Raw genomic sequence first — 14,520 nt, 5'->3', positions numbered from 1 at the left:
AGGCCTGCAATGGCATGCATACAGCCTGGCTTTGGCCTACAATGCCTGCATACATAACATTGAAAACCAACCATTTCTCTGATGAAAATAGGGACGTTCTATTCCATAACGATAATTTTACTATTTATACCCCACACATCTTATTGGGTTGCCTCAGCACTCTGGACAGCTTCCAACATATATTAAAAACATAATAAAACATTAAACATTAAAATAAAACTTCCCTATACAGGATTGCTTTCAGATGGCTTGGGGATTGGATAACTGCATATCCTCCAACATTTCTCCAATGAAAATAAGGACATCCTAAGGAAAAGTGGGACATTCTGGGATCAAATCAGAAACCTCTAAATCAGGGACGTCCCTGGAAAATAGGGACACTTGGAGGGTCTGCTATGTAAGCCCAATACAAGTGGTAAAAATTAGTTGGATCTCTAACAAGGGCCACATTTTCATTCCAGGGTAACACAAGTTTACCCCCTTACACAGATACAACTCCCAGCACCCTTACCAAATTACAGTTCTCAGGGTTCTTTGAGGGAATTCATGTTGTCTTGGGCCAGGAGTCAGCTTCGCCTGCTGAACAGCAGCCTGAAGGGGGAGAAGGCGGAGTGACTCCACCTGCAGCTGATCAGCCTGCAAGGACACAGAGGAGAAGGCACTGATGAAAACCAGCTGGCTTCAGCCTTCTTCAAGAGAGCTTCCAGCAGCAGTCAGGTGCTTGTAACAATGCTTGTAGTTCGTGGCCCTACCTTCCTGATTCCTGTTCATCTTGACCCTTGACCCCATGATCATCGGATTCCCTGACCCCCGGACCATCTGATTGCTGTTTGCCCGACCCTAGGACTGGACCTGACTTTGGATACTGCCTCTGCCTCCAGGCAAGTGCACCTCCGAGATTCTTCTGGTTGGCTGATCTCCCACTCCACTGAGCTCTGCACACTGTTGCTCAGCACGAAACTGTGACACATGCCCTTTCAATGTATGGTGTGGATGCAGCCCTGGTCTCATTTTCTCTGCCCTTGACCAGCTGATAAGTATAGGCTGCTCTCCTGTGTAAACTCACCCAACTGGGCAAGCTCTGTACACCAGAAAGAGATTTCCTTTTGAGGGGGGGGGGTGAGTATAGGATTATCCTGGAAATGATTTTGATAGATGGAGCTTTCAATGAACCATTCTGTTGCCCTCAAATTCCTGGTATCTCCTTAAAACCCCTGCGACGGCGCAACGACACTTTTCCCCCTGGCGATAGTGTACCCACCTCACAGAACACCAATTCCACGAATTCCTACAAACTACCCCAGATTATCTTATTGGGGGGACTTGTGTGAGGGAAAACTTAATAATTTGGAGTCTCAGGCAGGATTTGATCAAATAAACAAGAACGATTTTATTAAATAAAGGAAGTTTATGACACAAGGTGGGCAAAACATAAGATACTGTACTTCAGATTATTTCACTTCATTTCTTTCTCAGTTGTTGCACAGCTGTTGCCGCTTAATACTTTGGTTCTTAAACAAGGTGGTACTTCCTGTCAGTTACACACCCCTTTGACAACCCTACTCCTGAAGTACTCGAAGTAACAGACCCAAGGGATCACCACACCCCTCTTAACTGGTTTGGGAGTCTTGTCTTTTTGTAGAAGATTCTCTCCCCTTCTGACTGGAATGAGACCTAAGTAGACTGTATCCTCACAGCTTCTACTTCTCCTGGCTCAGCCTCAGCCTCCCAGTTAATTCCTGGCCTCTTACTCTTACAAGACACCACACACTGTCCTTCACACTAGGCTCAGAAACTTCATTCTCTAGCTTTCCTCAGAGTGGATGTTTCTACCCAGAACCAACTCTCTCTCCTTTCACTCTCTATCTCCCTACCTAACTCCCAACCTACAAAACTGTCTCTCCAAATCTTCTCCTTTTCAACCCCCTCTCCTGAAACCCCGGGCAATAAGAGGCTGCCATTTATTAACTGTTTGCTGGCAGGGAAAAAGAAAAAGAAAAACACTTGGGGACCCAACCTGCCCAGCAAAACAAACTTTCCATCAACAAACCCCCCCCCCCCCAGAATTGACCTGTTGTTCATTATAATGGTACAATGTATACAGGGAAAGCTCAACATAACTTTGGCTTGTATATATTGAAATACAGTGGTGCCCTGCTAGACGAATGCCTCGCTAGACGAAAAACTCGCTAGACGAAGGCATTCGTCTAGCGGAAGGCTGTACTTCTGTTCCCTTAATGTATCATATATGGTACAGCCAATGTTTGTATCGGGCAATTGCTTAATTCTTTCCTCTTAACATATGTGGCGTTTGCCCTTCCTGGAGACTACAGTGGTGCCCCGCTAGACGAATGCCTCGCTAGACGAAAAACTCGCTAGACGAAAGGCATTCGCTAGCGGAAGGCTGCCCCGCAAGACAAAAAAGTCAATGGGGCTGCCTCGCAAGACGATTTTTTTTTGGCGCGAAAACCTCCGCGCTCCATTGCCGCTTCACTAGACGAAAAATTCGCTCTATGAAGACACTCGTAGAACGAATTCTTTTTGTCTAGCGGGGCACCACTGTAAATGAACTAACGTAGGAGCTAGTGTTGAACTTTTAAGAACATCCCAGCTGTGGAACCAAATGCATTTCTTAAGAGGAGGTAGTGCATAATATGCGGTGTGATAAGAATCTATTAGATCTTAGCTTCAACTGCCTAATATTTTTTTTTAAAGTATTTCTTTTTATTTCTACCATTTTGTCTAGATAATGAATCAGCCAAACAGAAGGTTTGCACATTTCAGTGACTCCTCTGAGATATTGCATAGTTTAGCTATTAGTTTCCCACTGTAAATACCAAACCACTCAGTCTTATCTAGATTGATCTTATAAGTAATTGCAATAGACACAGACACTTCTGGTTGCAAAAGAACTAAGACAATAGCCCTCTTCATGTGTTACTTGAGCGGCAGAGTATCGCACAATGGCAGGGTAGCAGAGCTTCATATTTGCCATTACAGGCCCTGTTTAGGCCAAGGGTGGTAGTCAACTAAGTTTCACTCACAGTAGACCCATTGAAATTAATAGCGCTAACATAGTCATACCCATTAATTTCAGTGGGTCTACTTTGAGTAAAATGTAGTTGAATACTAGCCCCAGTCTTTATGTCCACTTCCTGAAATTATCTGAAAATGTCAGGATGTTCATTTTTGCAGAAGATTAACAGTGCTGCAAACTGGGGTGGGTGTGACTTGCTTCTAGGTAAACATTAGTTCCAGATTATAGCTTCCAGTGTACTATTGTGCTATCTGTAGTCGGCCTTTGCTACACCCCCCCCCCCCGTTTCACCCAACTTTCAAGCAGTTTTGTCTCTCAAAAGTATGCTGGTAGTCAATTCTTTTTTCAAGATATGCATCCTCCTCAACAATCTCTTCTTCTATTACTTCTGTTCCCTTAATGTATCATATATGGTACAGCCAATGTTTGTATCGGGCAATTGCTTAATTCTTTCCTCTTAACATATGTGGCGTTTGCCCTTCCTGGAGAATACAGTGGTGCCCCGCTAGACGAATGCCTCGCTAGACGAAAAACTCGCTAGACGAAAGGCATTCGCTAGCGGAAGGCTGCCCCGCAAGACAAAAAAGTCAATGGGGCTGCCTCGCAAGATGAAAAAAAAAATTTTTTTCGCCGCGAAAACCACTTTCTGCCTTGGTGCTTTGCTAGACGAAAAAATCGCTAGATGAAGACACTTGCAGAACGAATTATTTTCGTCTAGCGAGGCACCACTGTATATGAATGTGCAGGAGTAAGTAAAGGCTTAAGTGGCTGACCCTAGGCGGACCACTTAAGTGGCTGACCCTAGGCGGACCTAGGTGGTGATTGTGAGGGTTGGTGGTGAGGTAGAGTGGTGAGCGTAGGATCAAGACAGGGCTGAGATAAGAATAAATATATACCAATGTAACTAATATCTTAAGTTTGTTGATGTTTAAAATAAACACTTATTATTTTGTTCTAATCCAAACCCTGACTGTGACAGTGATTACTGGGGGGGGGGATCCTGGTTGGTGGCAGCGAAGTGCTGTGATGGCACAGGGATCAATAGACTATGAAAGGTCCGGGGGCCCTGTGTGATCGCCACAACATATTTTCAAATTTTGGTTTTTCTCTCAATCTTCCTCTTTTATAATTTGATTTATTATTTTGTTTCATTCACAGTTTTCTATCTTGCCCATCTGGTGGAAAGGCACCACTTAGTGTGGTTTATAAACATTTAAAATTAGTTTTGTAAAACAGCATAAAATCCCAAAAACAACAATATAAAACCAATTAATAGCGTCTCATTATTGTGATCCCCTGGGTGAGGGACACAGTTCTATACCTCTGCAAGAGAGATGTGTGTTAGATGCAAAGGAAGCACACACACACAAATGCTTAGAGAAAAACAATTTATCTGTAAAATATTATCTGTAAAATTTTCACATATAAGCATAGCTGATGCCAAGCTATATAACCAAGCATTGGACACATCACATCTTGTCTCTAAAGAATTTCTCCCTTTAAAATTAAATATCACCCAACACTCAACTACCGGTACATTAATTTAGCAGCACTAGCACAATAAATTACATTCAGTTCCAGGGATATTTCATACCCAAAATATATTTTATAGTACTTGAAGTCAAAGACCAAGCACTCTGATGTGATAGATTGCACAGTGTCTTAAAGAAATTATTCAAAAATTATTGCACATAGAGTCAGAACATTCCACTATTTTTAATTTAGCAGTATTTGCATAGTTGATTACACTCAAATCCCACAAGGGATTGCCCATTGCCTGGGTTTTAGCACTCCACTATATTAATCTAGCTGCCTTTAACTAATTGATCAAACTCTGTATGGCTCCCAGTTCAAAAGATTTTGAACTATATCCAGGGCCAAAGTTTGCACATTTCACATTTTGTAACATGGAGGGCTTTGAGCCAAATTGCTACAGTCTCAAATTCCTTAAAGCCAAGGCATAACAGATAAATTTGGAGCAAGGGGATTGAATTGCATAAACCTGGACAGTCCTGAAGAACTACGTGGAAAAAAAATATTGTTGAACAAAAGCACAGATCCACATCCACATCCACAATGAGGAGGATTCCAGTAATTGATTTGCCACCACCCACAGAACTTGTTCCTAAACGAAGTTCAACTCATCACAACAATAAACATTGTATGGTGATCCAAAGCAGAGATAATGAAAGAGAAAAAGCTCAGCTCAAGGAAGAAAAAAAGGAAGGAAGACGGAAGGAAAGAAAGAAAAGACAGCAACAGTCCATTGGCTCTGTTTTTATCTCTACCCAATGACTGCTGATGTCCTTAATAGTCCTTCCTTTGTAGGATGCTTCAGATGCGCCAGTGCTGCAGCCATCAGGCACCGAAGGTAAATTGCTTGCATGTGGAAATGCAAGTAAATGTGCAGACAGTTGAACTAAGGAAAAGCACAGTCCTCGGTGGGCTGACCAAGAGAAGCAAGAAGCAAACAAACAAAATTTGTGCAGCAGCACCACACAATGCACAATTAATTGATGGGATTTGCTGCCACAAAACAGAGGTAGTTGCTGGACTGGATGGCTTTAGAAGGGGATTAGATCGGGGATCTTAAATTTATGGCACTCCAAGTGTTGCTGGACTCCAACTGCCATCAACCCCAACTAGCATTACCAATGGTAAGGGACGATGCAAGCTGGGAGTTCAAACACCTTGAGGGCTACAGGTTCTCCATCGCTGGATTACATAAATTTATGGATTTCATATTAGTCATGATCAGAAATTTCCAGTTATAGAGGTGTTGTACCTCTGAATTCCTGTTGCTGAGGGACAAACTGAGCCTTCATGCCCTGCTTTTAGATTTCCCAGAAGCCTGCAGGTGGACTGCACTGGAAACAAGGTCTGGACTAGATGAATGCTTAGTTGGATCCAGCACAACTCTTCTTACGTTCTTAAGCTTCAGATTTCTTGACTGGAGATATAAGAAAGTGCTATTTTCTGTTCCAAACTGTATTCATTGCATGCAGCACTGCACCATTCTGCTGCAGTTCATCTTTTGCCAAAACCTTTGTTGTGCATCTCGCTGTCCACTGTGGGGAAATTCTGTGAATTCCATTGTCATTATGTTATTCCACCCCACTCATTTCAATGCAGATGGGATGGGGGGAATGTAATCAATTACTTGTTGTTTGTGGACTGAAAGCAACAGTGAACACTGATCATATTCACTGGATTGGTTTCCATTTGGGACATGGAACAAATAAGCAAACATTGGCAATTTCCGTTCCCTCTTCGCCAGCATCCCTATTCCTGACAGACATGTCCTCCATCTCAGCTAGGAAACTCTGCATTCTGTTTAGCCGGGTAATCAGGTCTGAGCTTGGATAATAGCCTCTTAAATCAACATGAAGATTCCCACACTGGATAGCTTGCAGTCTAGGGAGTACGAAGGCAGCGCTCCAAGGCAATTCACCTCAGCATAACAAGAAAATGTGACCCAAGAGGTGTATATCACATGTACTTCCTGAGTACAATCCTTGAGCATTTGGAGCAGGGAGTATTATACAACAATGACTTCAGAACCCAATAGCCAAAAGAACAACCTCAAATACCTTGGTTCTCCACAGTGAAAACTGCAAGGATTCAAATAAAACATAACAGAGCCTACATTTCTATTTGAGCTTATTAGCCGTGAAATTAAGTTTCATTGGTAACCAAGAGGTCTGGCAAATGGCTTGAAATGGTTCTCTCTTTCCGCTACGCGCAGTGACATTTTCTCGTCACCTTCTCCATATTTCTGCTTTGGTCCTCCGTTAAACGAAAGCCAAAATCTGGCAGTTTACCACCTGCTGCACTGGCAGCTTAATGAACCATAGAGCGAAGGGAAAGATTTATTCATCCTGAAAGAGTCACTTGTGGAGTACCACCCTTCAAAACGGACCACTTTAATTTTTTTATTTTTAAAAAGAGATTTAATACTTTTGTGCTTATGTTTAGTGCATGCACACAAAAATTAATATGGCAGCAGGGGTATTCAGGATGCAATCTCTCACAACCGCTCAGAAGACGGAACGAAATTAATCCAACCATTTAAGCGCTAAAATCTAAGCAAACGAAGAACCTTGAGCAAAATAAAGCAAGGGAAGTTTTATAAACATTATTCTGTTTGCCCAAACTCCTGTCATTATTTAAAGGAACTTTCGTGTTGCAAGTTGTGGGTATTTAGAGGAGAAATGAGCTGTGAGAATACAAGGCAGTGAAGAAAAGTTTACCCCATTTCTAAAAAGACACTAATTGACGGTGGTCAGGTTTGGAATACCAATAAGGTTGCTTTCTCCTAATGAAAAAGCCAGCAATAGTGTGAAGCAGAGACCCAACAACAACAAATAGTTATTGCTTCTGACACTGTGCTTGCTCCTGCACTAGTTTGAGCTAGAGATAAATGAGTTGCTGAAAAGCATCATTGAAATGGTTTAGCTACAAAGGGACAAGAAGATCTGAGTGATTTTCCCTAATAGTGCAAGGCAATATTTTGTGTATCCAAATGTATCACCAGTGCATGTGGAATGGTACTTACACGCAAATTAAACCATTTTGCATACTACTTACTGAGACACACCAGTTGTTTTTTTAAAAAGCCCAAATCTCATTAACTCCGAATATCCTAGTGCTCAGATTTTTTTTTCCAGAAAGGGTCCAAATTATACAGAACTATACCTACATTTCTGTCTGAGCTTATTAGCCATGAAATTACAGTTTGACCAGGGACTAATGAGTCTTGCAAAATAGGACTTTTATTTCAAAATATAAATGGCTTGTTCTTTTCACTTTCCCCACATTCATCAAGTATAATGCTATAAAGGGCTGTATCCAATGCTGGTGCAATAGACTTCTGTGCACACAATGCAGTTCTGTCCCCTTTACCCCCACTTCCCTGCACATCCTCAAAAGCAGCTCCAGAGAGTTGGGGGAGCCTCCCTAGCAGATTTTGGGCGGAGGCACAAGAGGAGAGGAATGAGAAATTCCATTGTGCCAGTGGAACTCTGCTGGCATATCTATGGATACAATGCCAAATAAAAGTAATAATTTACATGATTACCTGCCCCCACCCAGTATTTTATTCAAGTTGGCACCCCTGCCTAGGACACCCTCCATACTAGTCTCCTCTCCCTCTCATCAGATAATCCCAAAACCTACACCACCAATTCTTCCCAGGCAGGGCTCCGTCCTCTCAGACCAGAAATGAAATGAACCAGACAGAGAAGCATGAACCCAGATCTTGCAGGACTCAAAGCTGCAAGTGGCTTTACCCACTTGCTGTGCATTCCCTAATTTTTATTTTGCTTCCATGTTTCTTTCTATCTTGGGGCATACCAACAGTAGACATTGATTAAGTCAGGGCTATTTTAATTAATCAATTATATCCAAAGTCCATCAGTCCTGTGCAATAAACATTATTTTACTTTCTGTTTCAAAGATCTACAAGGTAGGTTGAGCTTTGACAAGTAAAATGGCAGTTTATGGTTGTGAATATCCAGCTTGGAAAAGCTGGTCATTGTCTATCAGTGCAATCTGGGCTAATAAAATAAATATGAATATGTCTATATGTGGAGTACTAGTGGAGAGCAACACATTTGCTAGTCCTGCACCAGAACAGTGTGGTTACAGGATTGTGGTCTCTTGTGCCTGAAACTGCCTATCTGTTCTTTTCCACCTGCCAACTCTCTCTCTCTCTCTCGCTCACAATCTTTCTCCCTCTCTGGCTTCAGTTTCTCTGCATGATCTCACAGTCCTCCCTCCTAACTCCTCTGCCTCGTTCTGTGTTTATTTACCCATCCTAGTACAGAATGGAATTTCATAGGGGCAAGAAAGGACAATAAACCACACCGCTGCCGTCTTAGACCTTTGCTCCAGGTCTCTTTGACTGCCCCTCCTTCAACATCTTTCAAATATTCTTTTGCCAACAAAATAAAAACAAAGTCGAAGGAATTTTGTTCATTTCCCCACCACCACCTGGAGTTTTGGAGAAGGTTCTCTCTTTCAGTCCCTTTGAGCTGCGTGCCACATGGCAAGTCTTGGGTCAGCTGATCACATGGGTGACAACCGGCCTACAAAAATATATTCATGGGGAGTAGAATGTAATCTTTGACCTGAAACCCGTACATTCTTTCTCTCCCCTGTTGTGACAAATTCATTTTTTTTAATTTTTTTGCCAAGCAAAGAAGTGTTTTCCATCAAGGAGAAAACAAGCAAAATCACAGCGGCAAAGAGCCAAGGATGGCTAGTTTAGCTTTGCAAGAAATAACTCTGCACGAATTTGCACCCCGTAGTTCAATAAAATAACATACTTTGAATAGCAGTCCTATACATGCCTACTCAGCAGTAAACTCCACTGAATTCAATTGGATTTATTCCCAGGTATGTGTGTACAGGATTGTGTCCTTAAGTATCTGGGAGAAGAGAGATATGGTAAGCAAGGAAATGACTGAAGTACAGCATGAGTCGTTGTCATTAGAATGCAACATTGTTACAGAGGCACCAGCTTGCGAGACTGATGAGGGGGAACACTGTGCACGAAACGTCATGTGCGCAGCAATGTCAGAAATCAGAAGAAGGTAGGGTGGAGCCCAATGTGGCGGCTGCACAGCTTCAATGGCTGATGGCTTCTCCTCTTCCTGGCACCGCCACCAGCAGGAAGATGCTTCAACCCTCCTTCCCCTCCACAGTAACAGGAAGAAGAGAAGGAGTTGGCCACCATGCTTGGCTCCATGCTTCACCTCCATTGCTTTTGGGACATTGGGTGGGGTGGGCCTAAAAGGGCTCAGCCCCCAGGAGCTGGTGGCCCTGCATTGTAATTACAACTGGGAGCATCACAAAGTAGTTTGTTGCATGAGGCAGAGGACCGGTTGTTGACTACAGATGCAAACAGACATTGTTTCCCATTCCATTGTCTTATGTGTCGCATGCCACATTGTTTCTATTCCAACGCAGTTCATCTTCTGCCAAAAGCTATCTTATTCGTTTTGCTTTCTGCTGTGCTGAAATTGCATAGCTTGTGTAATTAATTACATAACTTAAGTAAGCTAGTCATTCCGTCATTCCACCCCAGTCATTTCAATGCAAAGGAAATGCAAACAATGAGTGAAAAAAACAACAAAAACATACTGAAAACATTTCTAGTACAGATGCAGACTGGGAAAGGTATATCCTTTAAAGAATTGTTGGAAGATAAGAGTCTTCAGTGGGCACTGTGGAAGCTGCTGTAAGTGTTCCTCTTGCCAACAAATATCAGATGTGTGCCTTCAAATCCAGGAGCTTTTCTCGTTCTTTTGCTGCCACAAGCTCCTTTCTGCACAGTCAGTACCATTCATGCCAGCAAAGCATGTGGAACTTCAAGAATATGCTAGTGAGACATTGCCCATAAATAGTGGGTGGAAATTGGAAATTTATGCAGTTAAGCTATACAACAATTGCCCTCTGTGTTAAAGCACTAGGCATATTTATTTATTACGTTTATATCCTTCAGAGGATCTCAAGGGCAAATGCATGGTTCCCGCTTGCCCAAACACAGACATACACATATTTTATCCATGTAACAACTGGAAGGGTTTTGCCTAAGGTTACCTGGTGAGTTTCAAGGCTGGATGGGGATTTGAACCTGGATCTCCCCAGTCCAAATCCGGAACTCTAACCACTAACCAACACTGGCTCTTGTTGAATTGCAGACTGAAATACCGATGGATCGGTTTTCCATCTGTCATTTAAAGTTCTGCATTCCCCTCATGTTTGGGACCCATTTGGTCTCATGCCAGAGACTGGACTCACCCTGGGTGGGTGTGGATGGCCCCTCCTCAGCTCCATCATAGGATCCCAATTCATTGCCCCCAGACTGAACCTGACTCAGGACTTGCTGTAAGGCCAAGGGTCCTCCTGGCTACAACAGGAGGATGCTTAGCACAGTGACCCAACTGATGGAGAGCTAGCGTAGTGGCTCTGCCCCACCCAGTAAATTCCTCTTGATATCTGCACGTAGAGGATATTGTTCATAGGACAGGAGCTGCGAAGCCATTCTCCATTAGTATTCCTTAGAGTCCTATGATTTGACAGAATGCAAGCTGTTCAACCAAAATGTGAATGCAACATAGAGCTGATACAAGGGTGGAATTCATCTGCATCCAATGCAGAGTAGACCCATTGAAATTAATGAACTTAAGTTAGTCAAGCCTATTAACTTCAATAGTTCTTCTCAACATAGGACTGGCTTTGAATACCACCCTGGGTATTTCTCTATTTGCACCACCAGTGCAAGAAGATAAATAGGTACAGCTACAGCGTGAAGATAAATGGTGTTTCCGTGTGCTCTGGTACTCATCACAGTCCTCCATGTGCCAGTAGTGGTTTAGTCATGCTGGCCACATGACCCGGAAAACTGTCTGTGGACAAACACCGACACCCTTGGCCTGAAAAGCGAGATGAGCGCCGCAACCCCATAGTCATCTTTGACTGGACTTACCATCCAGGAGTCCTTTACCTTTGTCTTCTTCTTCTTTTTAACCACCCTGGGGTACCTTTAACACAGACTCATTTTCCATCGCTCAAAGAATTCTGGGCACTGAAGTTTATTAAGGGTTTCTGGGAATTGTAACTCTGTGAGGGCTAAACTACACTGCCCAGAATTCTTTGAGTGGGGAAATGTGCTTTAAAATATAGCATCTATGCAATCTGAGTCTTTTACAGCTGTGCTGTGGTCACTTATGCATCTGTTTGGGAGTAACAAGCCCAGGCAGCATGTCAAATACTGATAAACTCCCAAACAACTGTTGCTATCTTAGAAAACAACTCAATAGAAGGATGTTTATTTCTTATACTATGTAGAGTTGTCGATGAGCATGCATGGATGTGTGCCAGGAAGCAACAGAATTAATAGTAATGCACATATACCTCCAAACAAAATAAAAAGATTCCTTCCAGTAGCACCTTAGAGACCAACTAAGTTTGTTATTGGTATGAGCTTTTAAGAATTAACATCTTAAAAAGCAAAGACATCACCTTGCCGACAAAGGTCCGTATAGTTAAAGCTATGGTTTTCCCAGTAGTAATGTATGGAAGTGAGAGCTGGACCATAAAGAAGGCTGATTGCCGAAGAATTGATGCTTTTGAATTATGGTGCTGGAGGAGACTCTTGAGAGTCCCATGGACTGCAAGAAGATCAAACCTATCCATTCTCAAAGAAATCAGCCCTGAGTGCTCACTAGAAGGACAGATCCTGAAGTTGAGGCTCCAGTACTTTGGCCACCTCATGAGAAGAGAAGACTCCCTAGAAAAGACCCTGATGTTGGGAAAGATGGAGGGCACAAGGAGAAGGGGACGACAGAGGATGAGATGGTTGGACAGTGTTCTCGAAGCGACTAACATGAGTTTGGCCAAACTGCGGGAGGCAGTGAAGGATAGGCGTGCCTGGCGTGCTCTGGTCCATGGGGTCACGAAGAGTCGGACACGACTGAACGACTGAACAACAACAACAATGAGCTTTTGTGTGCATGCACACTTCTTCAGATACTTCCAGTTTCAGAGGCAGCATGTAAATTTCAGTTTCTCATTCTTCTAGTCTTCATTTCTCCACATTTCTTTATCATGAAAACCCACCAGCATTTTAATGTGAATTTCTCTTAAAATATACATTTTATTTTATGCTATTTTCCCAATATTTTTGCAAGCAATTCTCCCCAATAAAAGGCATTTTTGTATCTTACTCTTGCTAATGTATACATTTCAACACATGCTTCCCCCAAATACACACACCTTATTTGGTTGGGGAAAACAGCACCGTGAAATTGTAGAAGTGCAAATTTTACAGGGTAGCTGCGTTTCGGTTCCCGTATCATTTGTGCGAATTAGGGGGTTTTGCATTAAAATCTGAAGCAAAGCAACCCTCCCCTCCCAATTTCTACTTCTGATTCCTAGCTGCTAGAGAGCAACAACTAGAAGGACTGTTTACCTTCCACTCTGCTTGTGGGCTTCCCAGATTCACCTGGCTGACCACTCTGGGAAACAGGATGCAGGAATACCTAGACCTTTGGTCGGATCTAGCAGGGACCTTATGTATGTACGCATTTCCCTTCCACAAGACCTGCAGCTAGGAGTTCAGGTGTAACAGTAATAACCTACCCATCTCCACCACACCACTATCCTTTACAAAAAGGTGTATTGTCATCTGGTTAGGATTGAGAAAGCCTCAAGAAAGCTGGGCTCATTTTGGCAGTCTGCTGTTCAATGGGTGGAGAAGGGAGAGTCCAAACCCTACTGGGTTCATGGATGACCGTACTTTTCTGTGTATAAGACTAGGGGGTTTTTTATTCGAAAATCATGTTAAAAATTGGGGGTCGTCTTATACATGGGTAGCGCATTGTGGGGACATGGGATTGGTCACAAGTCGGATATTGTTATTGGTGGCTGCGGCAAGGGCTGGTGTTGACTGGCTGTCACTGTGGCAATTGGGCGTGCGATTTGTGGTTTTTGTCGGCAAGGGGACAGTCTTGCGTTTGAGCGATTTTTGGCAAACCCCCCCCACAAAAGCTCAGCAACTCTGGGCCACCCCCCAAAAAAGCTCAACAACTATGGGTAATCCTCCCCCCCCAATTTCTTAATTTTGAGTCCCCCAAAACAGGGTGTGTCTTACACATGGGGGCGTGTTATACATGGAAAAATATGCTAAGTAAGAAGTTCATAGCTCTTTGGATCCTGGAGGTATTCTTATCATGAAGTTCATCTAGAAGTGAACTCAAAACTTTCACAAATTACTCATTGGTCTTAATATAGTACCCAAGGTCTGTTTTATTTGTTACAATTCAAAGAAGTACTCTGCTTTAAAAAAAAAAGGGCAGATTTATCTGTAACGTTATCATGCTCTGCTGATGGGACTTATCTGCATGTGTGCAACATTCTGTTTTGGGGACGGTGGTGGGAACCTATAACTGAACTACCCTCCTCATTCCTTGCTTAGCTTTCAAAGACTTGCCTGTTCTGGTCTTCTGCCAAGATGCCTTTTATCAGTTTTACATTCAAAGCCTTTTTCTCTGAAAAATTATTCTTTGGATCCCCTGCTTGCTCCGTGTCAATTCGCTCTCCTGGGTTTGCTCTCTACCTTATTTAACTTTGAAGTTATTTCTTTGATTTGCCTCCTCTAGGGAAGAAATTTTATGTCTGATCATATCCCTATCAATTAGAATTTTAAACATCTCATTCATCAGATGTTCTCTCTTCCCCCCTCCTCTTCCCCTGAGAACAAAGAGGTGGCTACTGGAACTGTTAGGTTTAAGAAGTTCCTTTCCAGAATTAAACACACACACACACACACACACACACACACACACACACACACCTCCCTCAAACTGGGGGTAAAACCCCTAGAGCAAACCACTTGCTTATTGAGCAATCACCCTTGGAATGAACACTTTGCTCTAAATGAGAGCCAGCCTATCATAGTATCACACCTACCTGCACAT

Source organism: Lacerta agilis, chromosome 5, assembly GCF_009819535.1.
Source record: "Lacerta agilis isolate rLacAgi1 chromosome 5, rLacAgi1.pri, whole genome shotgun sequence".
NCBI classification, from domain to species: Eukaryota; Metazoa; Chordata; class Lepidosauria; order Squamata; family Lacertidae; genus Lacerta; species Lacerta agilis.
This window is presented reverse-complemented; position numbering follows the sequence as displayed.